The sequence below is a fragment of the Coregonus clupeaformis genome, unplaced genomic scaffold, assembly GCF_020615455.1.
Source record: "Coregonus clupeaformis isolate EN_2021a unplaced genomic scaffold, ASM2061545v1 scaf3501, whole genome shotgun sequence".
Lineage (NCBI taxonomy): Eukaryota > Metazoa > Chordata > Actinopteri > Salmoniformes > Salmonidae > Coregonus > Coregonus clupeaformis.
In genome coordinates this window covers 15,659-40,380 of record NW_025536955.1, presented here as the reverse complement: position 1 = coordinate 40,380, position 24,722 = coordinate 15,659, and the positions used below count along the sequence as shown (strand labels likewise).

The 24,722-nt window shown below is 40.6% G+C and overlaps 1 pseudogene; it reads right to left on the bottom strand.

Annotated features, from left to right (window-relative positions):
• Window positions 1–1,462: 1,462 nt before the first annotated feature.
• Window positions 1,463–2,152, bottom strand: LOC123490146 (annotated as a pseudogene).
• Between the last annotated feature and the right edge of the window lie 22,570 nt (window positions 2,153–24,722).

Sequence of the window (24,722 nt, the reverse complement as noted above, 5' to 3'; positions counted from 1 at the left end):
ACCCCTCCTCCATCTACCACTCTGCCCTAGCTCTTCTGCTTCCCAAGTGGCACCCTTATTCCCTACATAGTGCACTACTTTTGACCAGGGCCAATAGGGCTATGTAGAATAGGTTCGCAACACTTTATTTGGATAGTCCATCTGTAGATGCTCTACAGACTATCAGTAACATTTCAACTAACTATCTACTAACCCTAGCTCGAACACTAACCTTAACCTTATCTCAATTAACCTTAATCCTTACCCTAACCCTTATCCTAACTAAACTTAACCCTTACCCTAACCTTAACACTAATCCTTACCTAACCTTATCCTAAACCTAAACAACCACCTAACCTTCAACCTTAATCCTAACCCTAACCTTAACCTTAGCAAGCTAGTTGCTTATCAACAGATAGTTTGTTGATAGTATGACCATAAATCCGGACTATCCAAATAAAGTGTGACCTAGTGTGCCATTTGGGATGGGCCCTCAGATGCATACAGAGCTCAAATCCCTCCTGTAAACATATCAAGGTAAAACTTGTAGACTTATGTCAGTGACTGGCACCTGTTCCCTGTACTGCATTACATTTGACCGGGGCTCTGGTCAAGGTAGTGCACTATATGGGGGATAGGGTGCCATTTGGATGCAGCCATCGAGAATTGTACCTATAACTGGTACTGTCAATGTCGGACAAAACAACGATTTAATACTGTACAACAATTTTGTTGTAGTGATAGGATGTGTGATGCAAACAGAATCCCGGGAACAACACCATCTCACTGATGATATCTTTACCATTCCTCAAGCCCTGACCCGACACAATCACCACTCTCTCTCTGCTGGGTGTGTGTGTATGTGTGTGTGTGCGCCATGCGTGTGTGTGTAGTTCATTGCAGTGCAGTGGGAGGTTCCTCTCTCTCTTTCAAGAGGTGGGGAGATTTTGATTAGAGAGAGCTGCTGTTAACAGCCTAGAGAAGAACAAGGAATATTTTCTTGTGCTGCCGAGTGGAAAATTGACTCTGTGTCACAAACAATCAGATTGCACCAAAGGTGAAGGAGAGGATTGCTTAAGTATGGAGGAGATCGCTATGGTCACCATGTTGCTGGGATGACAGAGGATACCTGGTAACAGATGTTAAGAGAACAACAGGGTGTTTGGGAAAGCGTCCCAAATGGCACCCAATTCCCTTTATAGTGCACTCCTTTTGAACAGACTCCCTGTGCGGGCTTTGGTCAAGTGGTGCACTGTAACGAATAGAGTGCCATTTCAGAAAACATCCTGTATGGATGGAACCTGTGGGAATATAGAACAATAGGGCCTCCTCTCGTGCTGCTCAGTGGGGAAGGGGGAAACATTTGACAAGACACCCCTTTGTAATAAAAACAGGAAGACTTTGTTAGCCAGTCAGTGCCCAGTGGCCCCTGTCTTCTCTGTGCGCTAGGAAGTTTTGGTTTTGGAGGGTGGGTCTTTCTTGCCTTCTGCAGCACGGGCGAATCGGAGGTCTTGACCGTTTTTCTGGGCGGACTCAGCTCGGCGACCACCACCACTTCATGCAGCGAAGGCTCCCTGTACATTGCCACTGTAGGGGGAGAGACGGGAGGGAGGAGGGGAGGAGGAGGGAGGAGAGAAAGGGGAGGGAGAGAAGGAAGGGATGGGAGAAAAGAAGTGAGAGAGGAGAGAGAAAGAGAGAGAGAGAGACAGAATAATATTAAACTGAACAAATCCATTTTTTTAAATGAGACCTGAGCAATATCTACGGATCCTACTAACTCTGTGGAAAGACAGCTTGCCTCCCACAATGTTACCAATGTTCCCCTAGGTCTGTGATGTCTGAGAATAGTAGCCTACCTTCTATGAGTTTGGGCAGGAAGTGGGCCGCCCTTTGGTCTTCTTGACCCTGTTGCCCTTCATGACCTGTCCGTCCCGGTTGATGCCGATGTACCAGGACCTGCCCGACTGGGTCTGCCGGTACAGGATGGACGAGTACGTCACGTAGTAGTTCTCAAACACACTCTCTTTGAACTTGCACTCTGGGGTGAAGTGTTGCTGTAGATTAGAAGACAGAGACATACACAGATATGCATAGGTGAGCACATAGGGAACACACACATAAGCAGATGTAGCACCCACATGCACGCACTCACTCACTCACTCACTCACTCACTCACTCACTCACACCGCACACGCGCGCCTTACACACACACACACACACACACACACACACACAAAATATCAAATGAGGACTAAAAGAGATCCTAATAAAATAAAATAAACACACACACACACACACACCGCTCCAGGTCGGTGGACATGAATACTATTTATTCCATTAGTTATATATTTATTTATATACACTACCGGTCAAAAGTTTTAGAACACCTACTCATTCAAGGGTTTTTCTTTATTTTTACTATTTTCTGCATTGTAGAATAATAGTGAAGACATGAAATAACACATGCAGTGGGGAGAACAAGTATTTGATACACTGCCGATTTTGCAGGTTTTCCTACTTACAAAGCATGTGAGGTCAGGAAATCCAGAAAATCACATTGTATGATTTTTAAGTAATTAATTTGCATTTTATTGCATGACATAAGTATTTGATACATCAGAAAAGCAGAACTTAATATTTGGTACAGAAACCTTTGTTTGCAATTACAGAGATCATACATTTCCTGTAGGTCTTGACCAGATTTGCACCACTGCAGCAGGGATTTTCACTCCTCCATACAGACCTTCTCCAAGATCCTTCAGGTTTCGGGGCTGTCGCTGGGGCAATACGGACTTTCAGCTCCCTCCAAAGATTTTCTATTGGGTTCAGGTCTGAGACTGGCTAGGCCACTCTAGGACCTTGAGATGCTTCTTACAGAGCAACTCCTTAGTTGCCCTGGCTGTGTGTTTGGTCATTGTCATGCTGGAAGACCCAGCCACGACCCATCTTCAATGCTCTTGCTGAGGAAGGAGGTTGTTGGCCAAGATCTCGCGATACATGGCCCCCATCCATCCTCCCTCAATACGGTGCAGTCGTCCTGTCCCCTTTGCAGAAAAGCATCCCCAAAGAATGATGTTTCCATCTCCATGCTTTACGGTTGGGATGGTGTTCTTGGGGTTGTACTCATCCTTCTTCTTCCTCCAAACACAGCGAGTGGAGTTTAGACCAAAAGCTCTATTTTTGTCTCATCAGACCACATGACCTTCTCCCATTCCTCCTCTGGATCATCCAGATGGTCATTGGCAAACTTCAGACGGGCCTGGACATGTGCTGGCTTGAGCAGGGGGACCTTGCGTGCGCTGCAGGATTTTAATCCATGACGGCGTAGTGTGTTACTAATGGTTTTCTTTGAGACTGTGGTACCAGCTCTCTTCAGGTCATTGACCAGGTCCTGCCGTGTGGTTCTGGGCTGATCCCTCACCTTCCTCATGATCATTGATGCCCCAAGAGGTGAGATCTTGCATGGAGCCCCAGACCGAGGGTGATTGACCGTCATCTTGAACTTCTTCCATTTTCTAATAATTGCGCCAACAGTTGTTGCCTTCTCACCAAGCTGCTTGCCTATTGTCCTGTAGCCCATCCCAGCCTTGTGCAGGTCTACAATTTTATCCCTGATGTCCTTACACAGCTCTCTGGTCTTGGCCATTGTGGAGAGGTTGGAGTCTGTTTGATTGAGTGTGTGGACAGGTGTCTTTTATACAGGTAACGAGTTCAAACAGGTGCAGTTAATACAGATAATGAGTGGAGAATAGGAGGGCTTCTTAAAGAAAAACTAACAGGTCTGTGAGAGCCAGAATTCCTACTGGTTGGTAGGTGATCAAATACTTATGTCATGCAATAAAATGCAAATGAATTACTTAAAAATCATACAATGTGATTTTCTGGATTTTTGTTTTAGATTCCGTCTCTCACAGTTGAAGTGTACCTATGACCAAAATTACAGACCTCTACATGCTTTGTAAGTAGGAAAACCTGCAAAATCGGCAGTGTATCAAATACTTGTTCTCCCACTGTATGGAATCATGTAGTAACCAAAAACGTGTTAAAGAAATCAAAATATATTTTATATTTGAGATTCTTCAAATAGCCACCCCTTTGCCTTGATGACAGCTTTGCACACTCTTGGCATTCTCTCAACTAGCTTCACCTGGAATGCTTTTCCAACAGTCTTGAAGGAGTTCCCACATATGCTGTTTTTCCTTCACTCTGCGGTCCGACTCATCCCAAACCATCTCCTTTTGACCGGTAGTGTATTTAATTTCAAATTCCAAAGGCTCAGCTGGGGAATGGCGGGGAATGGAGCCCACATTTCATTGTGACAGGGTTGGGGAGCATCTGTGTCTGCCGCGCATAATGAACACCTAATAACACACACATGCACGCACGCATGCACACACACACACACACACACACACACACACACACAGAGGCTATCTGTCTTCCCTCTCGTGTCATAACAAACACACCAACTAGCTCTCACAGTCTCACGTCAGAATTAGACGTTTCTCGAACGTCAAATGTAGAAGTTGTTGCAAACGTCAAATTTCAAAGTGTTTAAGGTTAAGTTTAGGCATTAACTCCGAAATCTTAAGGTTAAGCATTAACTCCGAATGGTTAAGGTAAGGGTTAAAGTTTGGGATAGGCTTAAAACAAAAATCTCAATAACAACTTTCTATCGCTGGATTCAAACTTGCAACCTTTGGAATCAGAGGCAGATGCTTTCGCCATCCACAACACCCAAGCAAAACCGAAATCTACTTGAAGGTAACAGCACTCACTGTTGCCCCTAGTGGCTGGTTTCCATGTCATCTCCCGATGTCCTCAGACAGACATGGATGTCGAATACTGACTTGTATCAAGGTGACCTGGCTGCTCACACGCGCGCGCGCACACACACACATACACTGTTCTTAACACAGGGTTACAGAACGGTTTGCAAGTTGATAACATAATTCACCATTCTGTTTCCACTAAAAACCTGCAATCAACAGAAATCCTTCCCCAGTTCAACTGCCCCCTCGTTGCCTCCCTGTCCATCTATATCTATGTCACCATCCTGTCCATCTATATCTATAATACCATCCTGTCCAATTATATCTATATCTCCATGCTGTCCATCCAAATCTATACCACCATCCTGTCTAGCTATATCTATATCACCATCCTGTCCATCTATATCACCATCCTGTCCATCTATATCACCATCCTGTCCATCTATATATCACCATCCTGCCATCTATATCACCATCCTGTCCATCTATATCACCTTCCTGTCCACCCAAATCACCATCCTGTCCATCTATATCTATATCACCATCCTGTCCCCATATATCACCATCCTGTCCATCTATATCTATTTCACCATCCTGTCCATCTATATCACCATCCTGTTCATCGATATCACCTTCCTGTCCAGCTATATCTATATCACCACCCTGTCCATCTATATCACCATCCTGTCCATCCATATAACCATCCTGATCATCTATGTCTAGATCACCATCCTATCCATCTATATCTATACCACCATCCTGTCCATCTAGATCACCACCCTGTCCATCTATATCTATATCACCATCCTGTCCATCTATATCTATATCACCATCCTGTCCATCCATATCTATATCACCATCCTGTCCATCCATATCACCATCCTGTCCAGCTATATCTATATCAACATCCTGTCCATCCATATCTATATCACCATCCTGTCCAGCTATATCTATATCACCATCCTGTCCATCCATATCACCTTCCTGTCCATCAATATCACCATCCTGTCCATCTATATCACCTTCCTGTCCATCTATATCACCATCCTGTCCATCTATATCTATATCACCATCCTGTCCATCTATATCTATATCACCATCCTGTCCATCTATACCATCACCCTGTCCATCTATATCTATATCACCATCCTGTCCATCTATATCACCATCCTGTCCAGCTATATCACCTTCCTGTCCATCCATATCACCATCCTGTCCATCTATATCTATATCACCATCCTGTCCTCCTATATCACCATCCTGTCCATCTATATCTATTTCACCATCCTGTCCATCTATATCACCATCCTGTTCATCGATATCACTTTCCTGTCCAGCTATATCTATATCACCATTCTGTCCATCTATATCTATATCACCACCCTGTCCATCTATATCACCATCCTGTCCATCCATATAACCATCCTGATCATCTATGTCTAGATCACCATCCTGTCCATCTATATCTATACCACCATCCTGTCCAGCTATATCTATTTCACCATCCTATCCATCTATATCTACACCACTATCCTGTCCATCTAGATCACCACCCTGTCCATCTATCTGTATCACCATCCTGTCCATCTATATCACCATCCTGTCCATCTATATCTATATCACCATCCTGTCCATCTATATCTATATCACCATCCTGTCCATCTATATCTATATCACCATCCTGTCCATCTATATCTATATCACCATCCTGTCCATCCATATCTATTTCACCATCCTGTCCATCCATATCACCATCCTGTCCATCTATATCTATATCAACATCCTGTCCATCCATATCTATATCACCATCCTGTCCATCCATATCACCATGCTGTCCATCTATATCACCTTCCTGTCCATCTATATCACCATCCTGTCCATCTATATCACCACCCTGTCCATCTATATCACCATCCTGTCCATCTATATATCTATATCACCATCCTGTCCATCCATATAACCATCCTGATCATCTATGTCTAGATCACCATCCTGTCCATCTATATCTATACCACCATCCTGTCCATCTAGATCACCATCCTGTCCATCTATATCTATATCACCATCCTGTCCATCTATATCTATATCACCATCCTGTCCATCTATATCTATATCACCATCCTGTCCATCCATATCTATATCACCATCCTGTCCATCCATATCACCATCCTGTCCATCTATATCTATATCACCATCCTGTCCATCTATATCACCATCCTGTCCATCCATATCTATATCACCATCCTGTCCATCCATATCACCATCCTGTCCATCTATATCTATATCACCATCCTGTCCATTTATATCTATATCACCATCCCTGTCCAACTATATCTATATCACCATCCTGTCCATCTATATCTATATCAACATCCTGTCCATCTAAATCTATACCACCATCCTGTCCAGCTTATATCTATTTCACCATCCTATCCATCTATATCTATACCACTATCCTGTCCATCTAGATCACCACCCTGTCCATCTATATCTGTATTCACCATCCTGTCCATCCATATCACCATCCTGTAAATCTATATCTATATCACCATCCTGTCCATCCATATCTATATCACCATCCTGTCCATCCATATCACCATCCTGTTCATCTATATCTATATCACCATCCTGTCCATCTATATCTATATCACCATCCTGTCCATCCATATCTATATCACCATCCTGTCCATCCATATCACCATCCTGTCCATCTATATCTATATCACCATCCTGTCCATCCATATCTATATCACCATCCTGTCCATCTATATCACCATCCTGTTCATCTATATCTATATCACCATCCTGTCCGTCTATATCTATATCACCTTCCTGTCCATCTATATCACCATCCTGTCCATCTATATCTATATCACCATCCTGTCCATCTATATCTATAGTCACCATCCTGTCCAACTATATCTATTCACCATCCTGTCCATCTAAAGCTATATCACCATCATGTCCATCTATATAACCATCCTGTCCATCTATATCACCATCCTGTCCAACTATATCTATATCACCATCCTGTCCAGCTATATCACCATCCTGTTCATCTCTATCACCTTCCTGTCCAGCTATATCTATATCACCATTCTGTCCATCTATATCTATATCACCATCCTGTCCAGCTATATCACCATCCTGTCCATCTATATCACCATCCTGTCCAGCTATATCACCATCCTGTCCATCTATATCACCATCCTGTCCATCTATATCACCATCCTGTCCATCTATATCACCATCCAGTCCAACTATATCACCATACTGTCCATCTATATCACCATCCTGTCAGTCTATATCAATTTCACCATCCTGTCCATCTATATCACCATCCTGTTCATCGATATTACCTCCCTGTCCAGCTATATCTATATCACCATTCTATCCATCTATATCTATATCACCATCCTGTCCAGCTATATCACCATCCTGTCCAGCTATATCTATATCACCATCCTGTCCATCTATATCACCATCCTGTCCATCCATATCACCATCCTGTCCATCCATATCACCATCCTGTCCATCTATGTCACCATCCTGTCCATCTATATATCTATATCACCATCCTGTCCAGCTATAGCTATATCACCTTCCTGTCCATCTATATCACAATCCTGTTCATCTATATCACCATCCTGTTCATCTATATCACCATCCTGTCCATCCATATCTATATCACCATCCTGTCCATCCATATCACCATCCTGTCCATCTATATCACCATCCTGTCCATCCATATCTATATCACCATCCTGTCCATCCATATCACCATCCTGTCCATCTATATCTATATCACCATCCTGTCCATTCATATCTATATCACCATCCTGTCCAACTATATCTATATCACCATCCTGTCCATCCATATCTATATCACCATCCTGTCCATCCATATCACCATCCTGTCCATCTATATCTATATCACCATCCTGTCCATCTATATCTATATCACCATCCTGTCCATCCATATCTATATCACCATCCTGTCCATCCATATTACCATCCTGTCCATCTATATCTATATCACCATCCTGTCCATCCATATCTATATCACCATCCTGTCCATCTATATCACCATCCTGTTCATCTATATCTATATCACCATCCTGTCCGTCTATATCTATATCACCTTACTGTCCACCTATATCACCATCCTGTCCATCTATATCTATATCACCATCCTGTCCATCTATATCTATATCACCATCCTGTCCATCCATATCTATATCACCATCCTGTCCATCTATATCTATATCACCTTCCTGTCCATCTATATCACCATCCTGTCCATCTATATCTATATCACCATCCTGTCCAACTATATCTATATCACCATCCTGTCCATCTAAAGCTATATCACCATCATGTCCATCTATATCACCATCCTGTCCAGCTATATCACCATCCTGTTCCAACTATATCTATATCACCATCCTGTCCAGCTATATCACCATCATGTTCATCCTATATCACCTTCCTGTCCAGCTATATCTATATCACCATTCTGTCCATCTATATCTATATCACCATCCTGTCCAGCTATATCACCATCCTGTCCATCTACATCACCATCCTGTCCAGCTATATCACCATCCTGTCCATCTATATCACCATCCTGTCCATCTATATCACCATCCTGTCCATCTATATCACCATCCTGTCCATCTATATCACCATCCAGTCCAACTATATCACCATACTGTCCATCTATATCACCATCCTGTCAATCTATATCAATTTCACCATCCTGTCCATCTATATCACCATCCTGTTCATCGATATTACCTCCTGTCCAGCTATATCTATATCACCATTCTGTCCATCTATATCTATATCACCATCCTGTCCAGCTATATCTATATCACCATCCTGTCCATCTATATCACCATCCTGTCCATCCATATCACCATCCTGTCCATCCATATCACCATCCTGTCCATCTATGTCACCATCCTGTCCATCTATATATCTATATCACCATCCTGTCCAGCTATAGCTATATCACCTTCCTGTCCATCTATATCACAATCCTGTTCATCTATATCACCATCCTGTTCATCTATATCACCATCCTGTCCATCCATATCTATATCACCATCCTGTCCATCCATATCACCATCCTGTCCATCTATATCTATATCACCATCCTGTCCATCTATATCACCATCCTGTCCATCCATATCTATATCACCATCCTGTCCATCCATATCACCATCCTGTCCATCTCATATCTATATCACCATCCTGTCCATTCATATCTATATCACATCCTGTCCAACTATATCTATATCACCATCCTGTCCATCTATATCTATATCAACATCCTGTCCATCTATATCTATACCACCATCCTGTCCAGCTATATCTATTTCACCATCCTATCCATCTATATCTATACCACTATCCTGTCCATCTAGATCACCACCCTGTCCATCTATATCTGTATCACCATCCTGTCCATCTATATCACCATCCTGTCCATCTATATCTATATCACCATCCTGTCCATCCATATCTATATCACCATCCTGTCCATCCATATCACCATCCTGTCCATCTATATCTATATCACCATCCTGTCCATCTATATCTATATCACCATCCTGTCCATCCATATCTATATCACCATCCTGTCCATCCATATCACCATCCTGTCCATCTATATCTATATCACCATCCTGTCCATCCATATCTATATCACCATCCTGTCCATCCATATCACCATCCTGTCCATCTATATCTATATCACCATCCTGTCCATCCATATCTATATCACCATCCTGTCCATCTATATCACCATCCTGTTCATCTATATCTATATCACCATCCTGTCCATCTATATCTATATCACCTTACTGTCCACCTATATCACCATCCTGTCCATCTATATCTATATCACCATCCTGTCCATCTATATCTATATCACCATCCTGTCCATCCATATCTATATCACCATCCTGTCCATCTATATCTATATCACCTTCCTGTCCATCTATATCACCATCCTGTCCATCTATATCTATATCACCATCCTGTCCATCTATATCTATATCACCATCCTGTCCAACTATATCTATATCACCATCCTGTCCATCTAAAGCTATATCACCATCATGTCCATCTATATCACCATCCTGTCCATCTATATCACCATCCTGTCCAACTATATCTATATCACCATCCTGTCCAGCTATATCACCATCCTGTTCATCTATATCACCTTCCTGTCCAGCTATATCTATATCACCATTCTGTCCATCTATATCTATATCACCATCATGTCCAGCTATATCACCATCCTGTCCATCTATATCACCATCCTGTCCAGCTATATCACCATCCTGTCCAGCTATATCACCATCCTGTCAATCTATATCACCATCCTGTCCATCTATATCACCATCCTGTCCATCTATATCACCATCCAGTCCAACTATATCACCATACTGTCCATCTATATCACCATCCTGTCAATCTATATCAATTTCACCATCCTGTCCATCTATATCACCATCCTGTCCATCTATATCTATATCACCATCCTGTCCATCCATATCTATATCACCATCCTGTCCATCCATATCACCATCCTGTCCATCTATATCTATATCACCATCCTGTCCATCTATATCTATATCACCATCCTGTCCATCCATATCTATATCACCATCCTGTCCATCCATATCACCATCCTGTCCATCTATATCTATATCACCATCCTGTCCATCCATATCTATATCACCATCCTGTCCATCCATATCAACATCCTGTCCATCTATATCTATATCACCATCCTGTCCATCCATATCTATATCACCATCCTGTCCATCTATATCACCATCCTGTTCAGCTATATCTATATCACCATCCTGTCCGTCTATATCTATATCACCTTACTGTCCACCTATATCACCATCCTGTCCATCTATATCTATATCACCATCCTGTCCATCTATATCTATATCACCATCCTGTCCATCCATATCTATATCACCATCCTGTCCATCTATATCTATATCACCTTCCTGTCCATCTATATCACCATCCTGTCCATCTATATCTATATCACCATCCTGTCCATCTATATCTATATCACCATCCTGTCCAACTATATCTATATCACCATCCTGTCCATCTAAAGCTATATCACCATCATGTCCATCTATATCACCATCCTGTCCATCTATATCACCATCCTGTCCAACTATATCTATATCACCATCCTGTCCAGCTATATCAACATCCTGTTCATCTATATCACCTTCCTGTCCAGCTATATCTATATCACCATTCTGTCCATCTATATCTATATCACCATCATGTCCAGCTATATCACCATCCTGTCCATCTATATCACCATCCTGTCCAGCTATATCACCATCCTGTCCATCTATATCACCATCCTGTCCATCTATATCACCATCCTGTCCATCTATATCACCATCCAGTCCAACTATATCACCATACTGTCCATCTATATCACCATCCTGTCAATCTATATCAATTTCACCATTCTGTCCATCTATATCACCATCCTGTTCATCGATATTACCTCCCTGTCCAGCTATATATCTATATCACCATTCTGTCCATCTATATCTATATCACCATCCTGTCCAGCTATATCACCATCCTGTCCAGCTATATCTATATCACCATCCTGTCCATCTATATCACCATCCTGTCCATCCATATCACCATCCTGTCCATCCATATCACCATCCTGTCCATCTATGTCACCATCCTGTCCATCTATATCTATATCACCATCCTGTCCATCTATATCACCACCCTGTCCATCTATATCACCATCCTGTCCATCTATATATCTATATCACCATCCTGTCCATCCATATAACCATCCTGATCATCTATGTCTAGATCACCATCCTGTCCATCTATATCTATACCACCATCCTGTCCATCTAGATCACCATCCTGTCCATCTATATCTATATCACCATCCTGTCCATCTATATCTATATCACCATCCTGTCCATCTATATCTATATCACCATCCTGTCCATCCATATCTATATCACCATCCTGTCCATCCATATCACCATCCTGTCCATCTATATCTATATCACCATCCTGTCCATCTATATCACCATCCTGTCCATCCATATCTATATCACCATCCTGTCCATCCATATCACCATCCTGTCCATCTATATCTATATTCACCATCCTGTCCATTTATATCTATATCACCATCCTGTCCAACTATATCTATATCACCATCCTGTCCATCTATATCTATATCAACATCCTGTCCATCTAAATCTATACCACCATCCTGTCCAGCTATATCTATTTCACCATCCTATCCATCTATATCTATACCACTATCCTGTCCATCTAGATCACCACCCTGTCCATCTATATCTGTATCACCATCCTGTCCATCCATATCACCATCCTGTAAATCTATATCTATATCACCATCCTGTCCATCCATATCTATATCACCATCCTGTCCATCCATATCACCATCCTGTCCATCTATATCTATATCACCATCCTGTCCATCTATATCTATATCACCATCCTGTCCATCCATATCTATATCACCATCCTGTCCATCCATATCACCATCCTGTCCATCTATATCTATATCACCATCCTGTCCATCCATATCTATATCACCATCCTGTCCATCTATATCACCATCCTGTTCATCTATATCTATATCACCATCCTGTCCGTCTATATCTATATCACCTTCCTGTCCATCTATATCACCATCCTGTCCATCTATATCTATATCACCATCCTGTCCATCTATATCTATATCACCATCCTGTCCAACTATATCTATATCACCATCCTGTCCATCTAAAGCTATATCACCATCATGTCCATCTATATAACCATCCTGTCCATCTATATCACCATCCTGTCCAACTATATCTATATCACCATCCTGTCCAGCTATATCACCATCCTGTTCATCTATATCACCTTCCTGTCCAGCTATATCTATATCACCATTCTGTCCATCTATATCTATATCACCATCCTGTCCAGCTATATCACCATCCTGTCCATCTATATCACCATCCTGTCCAGCTATATCACCATCCTGTCCATCTATATCACCATCCTGTCCATCTATATCACCATCCTGTCCATCTATATCACCATCCAGTCCAACTATATCACCATACTGTCCATCTATATCACCATCCTGTCAGTCTATATCAATTTCACCATCCTGTCCATCTATATCACCATCCTGTTCATCGATATTACCTCCCTGTCCAGCTATATCTATATCACCATTCTGTCCATCTATATCTATATCACCATCCTGTCCAGCTATATCACCATCCTGTCCAGCTATATCTATATCACCATCCTGTCCATCTATATCACCATCCTGTCCATCCATATCACTATCCTGTCCATCCATATCACCATCCTGTCCATCTATGTCACCATCTCTGTCCATCTATATATCTATATCACCATCCTGTCCAGCTATAGCTATATCACCTTCCTGTCCATCTATATCACAATCCTGTTCATCTATATCACCATCCTGTTCATCTATATCACCATCCTGTCCATCCATATCTATATCACCATCCTGTCCATCCATATCACCATCCTGTCCATCTATATCACCATCCTGTCCATCCATATCTATATCACCATCCTGTCCATCCATATCACCATCCTGTCCATCTATATCTATATCACCATCCTGTCCATTCATATCTATATCACCATCCTGTCCAACTATATCTATATCACCATCCTGTCCATCCATATCTATATCACCATCCTGTCCATCCATATCACCATCCTGTCCATCTATATCTATATCACCATCCTGTCCATCTATATCTATATCACCATCCTGTCCATCCATATCTATATCACCATCCTGTCCATCCATATTACCATCCTGTCCATCTATATCTATATCACCATCCTGTCCATCCATATCTATATCACCATCCTGTCCATCTATATCACCATCCTGTTCATCTATATCTATATCACCATCCTGTCCGTCTATATCTATATCACCTTACTGTCCACCTATATCACCATCCTGTCCATCTATATCTATATCACCATCCTGTCCATCTATATCTATATCACCATCCTGTCCATCCATATCTATATCACCATCCTGTCCATCTATATCTATATCACCTTCCTGTCCATCTATATCACCATCCTGTCCATCTATATCTATATCACCATCCTGTCCAACTATATCTATATCACCATCCTGTCCATCTAAAGCTATATCACCATCATGTCCATCTATATCACCATCCTGTCCAGCTATATCACCATCCTGTCCAACTATATCTATATCACCATCCTGTCCAGCTATATCACCATCATGTTCATCTATATCACCTTCCTGTCCAGCTATATCTATATCACCATTCTGTCCATCTATATCTATATCACCATCCTGTCCAGCTATATCACCATCCTGTCCATCTACATCACCATCCTGTCCAGCTATATCACCATCCTGTCCATCTATATCACCATCCTGTCCATCTATATCACCATCCTGTCCATCTATATCACCATCCTGTCCATCTATATCACCATCCAGTCCAACTATATCACCATACTGTCCATCTATATCACCATCCTGTCAATCTATATCAATTTCACCATCCTGTCCATCTATATCACCATCCTGTTCATCGATATTACCTCCCTGTCCAGCTATATCTATATCACCATTCTGTCCATCTATATCTATATCACCATCCTGTCCAGCTATATCTATATCACCATCCTGTCCATCTATATCACCATCCTGTCCATCCATATCACCATCCTGTCCATCCATATCACCATCCTGTCCATCTATGTCACCATCCTGTCCATCTATATATCTATATCACCATCCTGTCCAGCTATAGCTATATCACCTTCCTGTCCATCTATATCACAATCCTGTTCATCTATATCACCATCCTGTTCATCTATATCACCATCCTGTCCATCCATATCTATATCACCATCCTGTCCATCCATATCACCATCCTGTCCATCTATATCTATATCACCATCCTGTCCATCTATATCACCATCCCTGTCCATCCATATCTATATCACCATCCTGTCCATCCATATCACCATCCTGTCCATCTATATCTATATCACCATCCTGTCCATTCATATCTATATCACCATCCTGTCCAACTATATCTATATCACCATCCTGTCCATCTATATCTATATCAACATCCTGTCCATCTATATCTATACCACCATCCTGTCCAGCTATATCTATTTCACCATCCTATCCATCTATTATCTATACCACTATCCTGTCCATCTAGATCACCACCCTGTCCATCTATATCTGTATCACCATCCTGTCCATCTATATCACCATCCTGTCCATCTATATCTATATCACCATCCTGTCCATCCATATCTATATCACCATCCTGTCCATCCATATCACCATCCTGTCCATCTATATCTATATCACCATCCTGTCCATCTATATCTATATCACCATCCTGTCCATCCATATCAATATCACCATCCTGTCCATCCATATCACCATCCTGTCCATCTATATCTATATCACCATCCTGTCCATCCATATCTATATCACCATCCTGTCCATCCATATCACCATCCTGTCCATCTATATCAACATCCTGTCAATCCATATCTATATCACCATCATGTCCATCTATATCACCATCCTGTCCATCCATATCTATATCACCATCCTGTCCATCTATATCTATATCACCTTCCTGTCCACCTATATCACCATCCTGTCCATCTATATCTATATCACCATCCTGTCCATCTATATCTATATCACCATCCTGTCCATCCATATCTATATCACCATCCTGTCCATCTATATCTATATCACCTTCCTGTCCATCTATATCACCATCCTGTCCATCTATATCTATATCACCATCCTGTCCATCTATATCTATATCACCATCCTGTCCAACTATATCTATCACCATCCTGTCCATCTAAAGCTATATCACCATCATGTCCATCTATATCACCATCCTGTCCATCTATATCACCATCCTGTCCAACTATATCTATATCACCATCCTGTCCAGCTATATCACCATCCTGTTCATCTATATCACCTTCCTGTCCAGCTATATCTATATCACCATTTCTGTCCATCTATATCTATATCACCATCATGTCCAGCTATATCACCATCCTGTCCATCTATATCACCATCCTGTTCAGCTATATCACCATCCTGTCCAGCTATATCACCATCCTGTCAATCTATATCACCATCCTGTCCATCTATATCACCATCCTGTCCATCTATATCACCATCCAGTCTCAACTATATCACCATGCTGTCCATCTATATTCACCATCCTGTCAATCCATCATTATTTCTACCATCTCGTCCATCTATATCACCATCTCTGTCCATCTATATCTATATCACCATCTCTGTCCATCCATATCTATATCACCATCCTGTCCATCCATATCACCATCCTGTCCATCTATATCTATATCACCATCCTGTCCATCTATATCTATATCACCATCCTGTCCATCCATATCTATATCACCATCCTGTCCATCTCATATCACCATCCTGTCCATCTATATCTATATCACCATCCTGTCCATCCATATCTATATCACCATCCTGTCCATCCATATCACCATCCTGTCCATCTATATCTATATTACCATCCTGTCCATCCATTTCTATATCACCATCCTGTCCATCTATATTACCATCCTGTTCGAGCTATATCTATATCACCATCCTGTCCGTTTATATCTATATCACCTTTGCTGTCCACCTATATTACCATCCTGTCCCATCTATATCTATATCACCATCCTGTCCATCTATATCTATATCACCATCCCTGTCCATCCATATCTATATCACCATCCTGTCCATCTATATCTATATCACCTTCCTGTCCATCTATATCACCATCCTGTCCATCTATATCTATATCACCATCCTGTCCATCTATATCTATATCACCATCCTGTCCAACTATATCTATATCACCATCCTGTCCATCTAAAGCTATATCACCATCATGTCCATCTATATCACCATCCTGTCCATCTATATCACCATCCTGTCCAACTATATCTATATCACCATCCTGTCCAGCTATTCAACATCCTGTTCATCTATATCACCTTCCTGTTCAGCTATATCTATATCACCATTCTGTCCATCTATATCTATATCACCATCATGTCCAGCTATATCAACCATCTCTGTCCATTCTATATCACCATCCTGTCCAGCTATATCACCATCCTGTCCATCTATATCACCATCCTGTCCATCTATATCACCATCCTGTCCATCTATATCACCATCCAGTCCAACTATATCACCATACTGTCCATCTATATCACCATCCTGTCAATCTATATCAATTTCACCATTCTGTCCATCTATATCACCATCCTGTTCATCGATATTACCTCCCTGTCCAGCTATATATCTATATCACCATTCTGTCCATCTATATCTATATCACCATCCTGTCCAGCTATATCACCATCCTGTCCAGCTATATCTATATCACCATCCCTGTTCATCCATATCACCATCCTGTTCATCCATATCACCATCCTGTCCATCATATCACCATCCTGTCCATCTATGTCACCATCCTGTCCATCTATATATCTATATCACCATCCTGTCCAGCTATAGCTATATCACCTTCCTGTCCATCTATATCACAATCCTGTTCATCTATATCACCATCCTGTTCATCTATATCACCATCCTGTCCATCTATATCTATATCACCATCCTGTCCATCTATATCACCATCCTGTCCATCCATATCTATATCACCATCCTGTCCATCCATATCACCATCCTGTCCATCTATATCTATATCACCATCCTGTCCATTCATATCTATATCACCACCCTGTCCAGCTATATCTATATCACCATCCTGTCCATCCATATCTATATCACCATCCTGTCCATCCATATCACCATCCTGTCCATCTATATATATATCACCATCCTGTCCATCCATATCTATATCACCATCCAGTCAATCATATCTATATTACCATCTCTGTCCATCTATATTACCATTCTGTTTCGTCTATATCTATATCACCATCCTGTCTGTTTATATCTATATCACCTTACTGTCCACGCTATATCACCATCTCGTTCATCTATATCTATATTACCATCTCTGTCCATCTATATCTATATCACCATCCTGTCCATCCATATCTATATCACCATCCTGTCCATCTATATCTATATCACCTTCCTGTCCATCTATATCACCATCTCTGTCCATCTATATCTATATCACCATCCTGTTCATCTATATCTATATCCCATCTTGTTCAATTATATCTATATCACCATCCTGCCCATCTAAAGCTATATCACCATCCTGTCCAGCTATATCACCATCCTGTCCAATCTATATCTATATCACTATCCTGTCCAGCTATATCCCATCCTGTTCATCTATATCACCTTCCTGTCCAGCTATATCTATATCACCATTCGTCCATCTATATCTATATCACCATCCTGTCCAGCTATATCACCATCCTGTTCATCTACATCACCATCCTGTCCAGCCATATCACCATCCTGTCCATCTATATCACCATCCTGTCCATCTATATCACCATCCAGTCCAACTATATCACCATACTGTCCATCTATATCACCATCCCTGTCACTATCACTTTCACCATCCTGTCCATCTATATCACCATCCTGTTCATCGATATTACCTCCCTGTCCAGCTATATCTATATCACCATTCTGTCCATCTATATCTATATTACCATCCTGTCCATCTATATCACCATCCTGTCCATCCATATCACCATCCTGTCCATCCATATCACCATCTCGTCTATTTCATGTCACCATCCTGTCCATCTATATATCTATATCACCATCCTGTCCAGCTATAGCTATATCACCTTCCTGTCCATCTATATCACAATCCTGTTCATCTATATCCCATCCTGTTCATCTATATCACCATCCTGTCCATCCATATCTATGTCACCATCCTGTCCATCTATATCACCATCCTGTCCATCTATATCTATATCACCATCCTGTCCATCTATATCACCATCCTGTTCATCTATATTACCATCCTGTCCATCTATATCTATATCAACATCTCTGTCTATTCATATTTATATCACCATCCTGTTCAACTATATCTATATCACCATCCTGTCCATCCATATCTATATCACCATCCTGTCCATCCATATTACCATCTCTGTCCATCTATATCTATATTACCATCCTGTTCATCTCATATCTATATCACCATCCTGTCCATCCATATCTATATCTACCATCCTGTCCATCTATATCACCATTGTCCATCTATATCTATATTACCATCCTGTCCATCCATATCTATATCACCATCCTGTCCATATATATCACCATCCTGTTCATCTATATCTATATCACCATCCTGTCTGTTCTATATCTATATCACCTTACTGTCCACCTATATCACCATCCTGTTCATCTATATCTATATCACCATCCTGTCCATCTATATCTATATCACTATCCTGTCCATCCATATCTATATCACCATCCTGTCCATCTATATCTATATCACCTTCCTGTCCATCTATATCACCATCCTGTCCATCTATATCTATATCGCCATCCTGTTTATCTATATCTATATCACTATCCTGTCCAACTATATCTATATCACATCCTGTCCATCTAAAGCTATATCACCATCATGTCCATCTATATCACCATCTGTCCATCTATATCACCATCCTGTCCAACTATATCTATATCACCATCCTGTCCAGCTATATCAACATCCTGTTCATCTATATCACCTTCCTGTCCAGCTATATCTATATCACCATTCTGTTCATCTATATCACCATCATGTCCAGCTATATCACCATCCTGTCCACTGTCACCATCCTGTCCAGCTATATCACCATCCTGTCCATCTATATCACCATCCTGTCCATTATATTACCATCCTGTTCATCTACATCACCATCCAGTCCAACTATATCACCATACTGTCCATCTATATCACCATCCTGTCAATCTATATCACTTTACCATTCTGTCCATCTATATCACCATCCTGTTCATCGATATTACTCCCTGTCCAGCTATATATCTATATCACCATTCTGTTCATCTATATCTATATTACCATCTCTGTTCAGCTATATCACCATCCCTGGTCCAGCTATATCTATATCACCATCCTGTTCATCTATGTTACCATCCTGTCCATCCATATCACCATCTTGTTTATCCATATTACCATCTCTGTCCATCTATGTTACCATCTCTGTCCATCTATATATCTATATCACCATCCTGTCCAGCTATAGCTATATCACCTTCCTGTTTATCTCATATCACAATCCTGTTCATCTATAATACATCCTGTTCATTTATATCACCATCCTGTCCATCTATATCTATATCACCATCCTGTCCATCTATATCACCATCTCTGTCTATCCATATCTATATCACCATCCTGTCCATCCATATCACCATCCTGTCCATCTATATCTATTCACCATCCTGTCCATTCATATCTATATCACCACCCCTGTCCAGCTATATCTATATCACCATCCTGTCCATCCATATCTATATCACCATCCTGTTCATCCATATCACCATCTGCATTATATATATATCACCATCTCTGTCCATCCATATCTATATTACCATCCTGTCAATCATATTTATATTACCATCTCTGTTCATCTCATATTACCATCTCTGTTCATCTATATTTATATTACCATTCGTCGCTTATATTTGTATCACTTATACTGTCCACTTATATACCATCCTGTCCATCTATATCTATATCACCATCCTGTCCATCTATATTTATGTCACCATTCCTGTCCATCTATATCTATATCACTATCTTGTCCATCTATATCCATATCACCTTCTTGTCCATCTATATCACCATCCTGTCCATCTATATCTATATCACCATCCTGTCCATCTATATCTATATCACCATCCTGTCCAACTATATCTATATCACCATCCTGTCCATCTAAAGCTATATCACCATCCTGTCCAGCTATATCACCATCCTGTCCAACTATATCTATATCACCATCCTGTCCAGCTATATCACCTTCCTGTCCAGCTATATCTATATCACCATTCTGTCCATCTATATCTATATCACCATCCTGTCCAGCTATATCACCATCCTGTTCATCTACATCACCATCCTGTCCAGCTATATCACCATCCTGCTATCTATATCACCATCTCTGTCCATCTATATCACCATCCAGTCCAACTATATCACCATACTTCCATCTATATCACCATCTTGTCAATCTATATCAATTTCACAATCTTGTCCATCTATATCACCATCCTGTTCATCGATATTACTCCCCTGTCCAGCTATATCTATATCACCATTCTGTCCATCTATATTTATATCACCATCCTGTCCAGCTATATTACTATCTTGTCCAGCTATATCTATATCACCATCCTGTCCATCTATATCACCATCCTGTCCATCCATATTACCATCTCTGTCCATCCATATCACCATCTCTGTCCATCTATGTCACCATCCCTGTCCATCTATATCTATATCACCATCCTGTCCAGCTATAGCTATATTACCTTCCTGTCTATTTATATCACAATTCTGTTCATCTATATCACCATCCTGTTCATCTATATCACCATCTCTGTCCATCCATATCTATATCACCATCCTGTAAATCCATATCACCATCCTGTCCATCTATATCCCATATCACCATCCCTGTCCATCTATAACACCATCCTGTCCATCCATATCTATATCTACCATCTCTGTTCATCCATATTACCATCCTGTCCATCTATATTTATATCACCATCTCTGTCTATTCATATCTATATCACCATCTCTGTCCAACTATATCTATATTACCATTCTGTCCATCCATATCTATATTACCATCCTGTCCATCTATATTACCATCCTGTCCATCTATATGCTCTATTACCATCCCTGTCCATCCATATTTATATCACCATCCTGTCCATCCATATCACCATCCCTGTCTATCAATATCACCTCATCCTGTCAATTCATATATATATCACCATCTCTGTCCATCTATATCACCATCCTTTCATCTATATCTATCACCATCTCTGTCCGTCTATATCTATATCACCTTATTGTCCACTCTATATTACCATCCTGTTCATCTATATCTATCTACCATCCTGTTCATCTATATCTATATCACCACTCTGTCCATCCATATCTATATCTACTATCCTGTCCATCTATATCTATATCACCTTCCTGTCCATCTATATCACCATCTCTGTCCATCTATATCTATATCACCATCCTGTCCATCTATATCTATATCACCATTCCTGTCCAACTATATCTATATCACCATCCTGTCACTAAAGTTATATCACCATCATGTCCATCTATATCACCATTCTGTCTCAGCTATATTACCATCTCTGCTCCAACTATATTTATATCACCATCCTGTCCAGCTATATCACCATCCTGTTCATCTATATCACCTTCCTGTCCAGCTATATCTATATCACCATTCTGTCCATCTATATCTATATCACCATCCTGTTCAGCTATATCACCATCCTGTCCATCTACATCACCATCCTGTCAGCTAATCACCATCTCTGTCCACTCTATATCACCACAGTCAATCTATATCACCATACTGTCTATCTATAACACCATCTCTGTCAATTTATATCACTTTCACCATCTCTGTTCATCTATATCACCATCTGTTCATCGAGCATTACTTTCCTGTCCAGCTATATTTATATACCATTCTGTTCTTTCTATATCTATATCACCATCCTGTCTAGCTATATTACCATCTTTCAGCTATATCTATATCACTATCTCTGTCTATCTATAATTACCATCTCTGTTCATCTACATTACCATCTCTGTTCATCCATATCACCATCTCTGTCCATCTATGTCACCATCTCTTCTATCATATATCTATATCCCATCTGTCCAGCTATAGCTATATCACTTTCCTGTCCATCTATATCCAATCCTGTTCATCTATATCACCATCTCTGTTCATTATATTACCATCTGTTCATCTATATCTATATCACCATTCTGTTCATCTATATTACCATTGTCCATCTATATCTATATCACCATCCTGTCCATTTATATTACTATCTCTGTTTACCATATTTATATTACCATCTCTGTTCATCTCATATTACCATTCTGTCATTATATCTATATTACCATCCTGTCATTCATATCTATACACCATCTGTTCAACTATATCATATTACCATCTCTGTTCATTCATATTTCCATTACCATCTCTGTTCATCTATAACTACCATCTCTGTTCTATATCTCCATTACCATCCTGTTCATCTATATTTATATTACCATTCTGTCCATCTATATCACCATTCTGTTCATTTATATCACCATCCTGTCAATCCATATCTATATCACCATCCTGTTCATTTCATATTACCATCTGTTCATCTAATCTATATCACCATTTGTTCATCTATATTTGTACCATCTCTGTCCAGCTATATCACCATCTCTGTCCAGCTATATTTATATTACCATCTCTGTTCATCTACATTACCATCTCTGTTCATCCATAACCATCTCTGTTCATCTATAATACATCTCTGTCTATTATGTCACCATCTCTGTCTATCTATATACCTATATCACCATCCTGTCCGCTATAGCTATATTACCTTTCTGTCCATCTATATCACAATCTTGTTCATTCTATATCACCATCTCTGTCTCATCTATATCACATCCTGTCCACCATATCTATATCACCATCCTGGTCCATCTATATCACCATCCTGGGTTCATCTATATCTATATCACTATCTCTGTC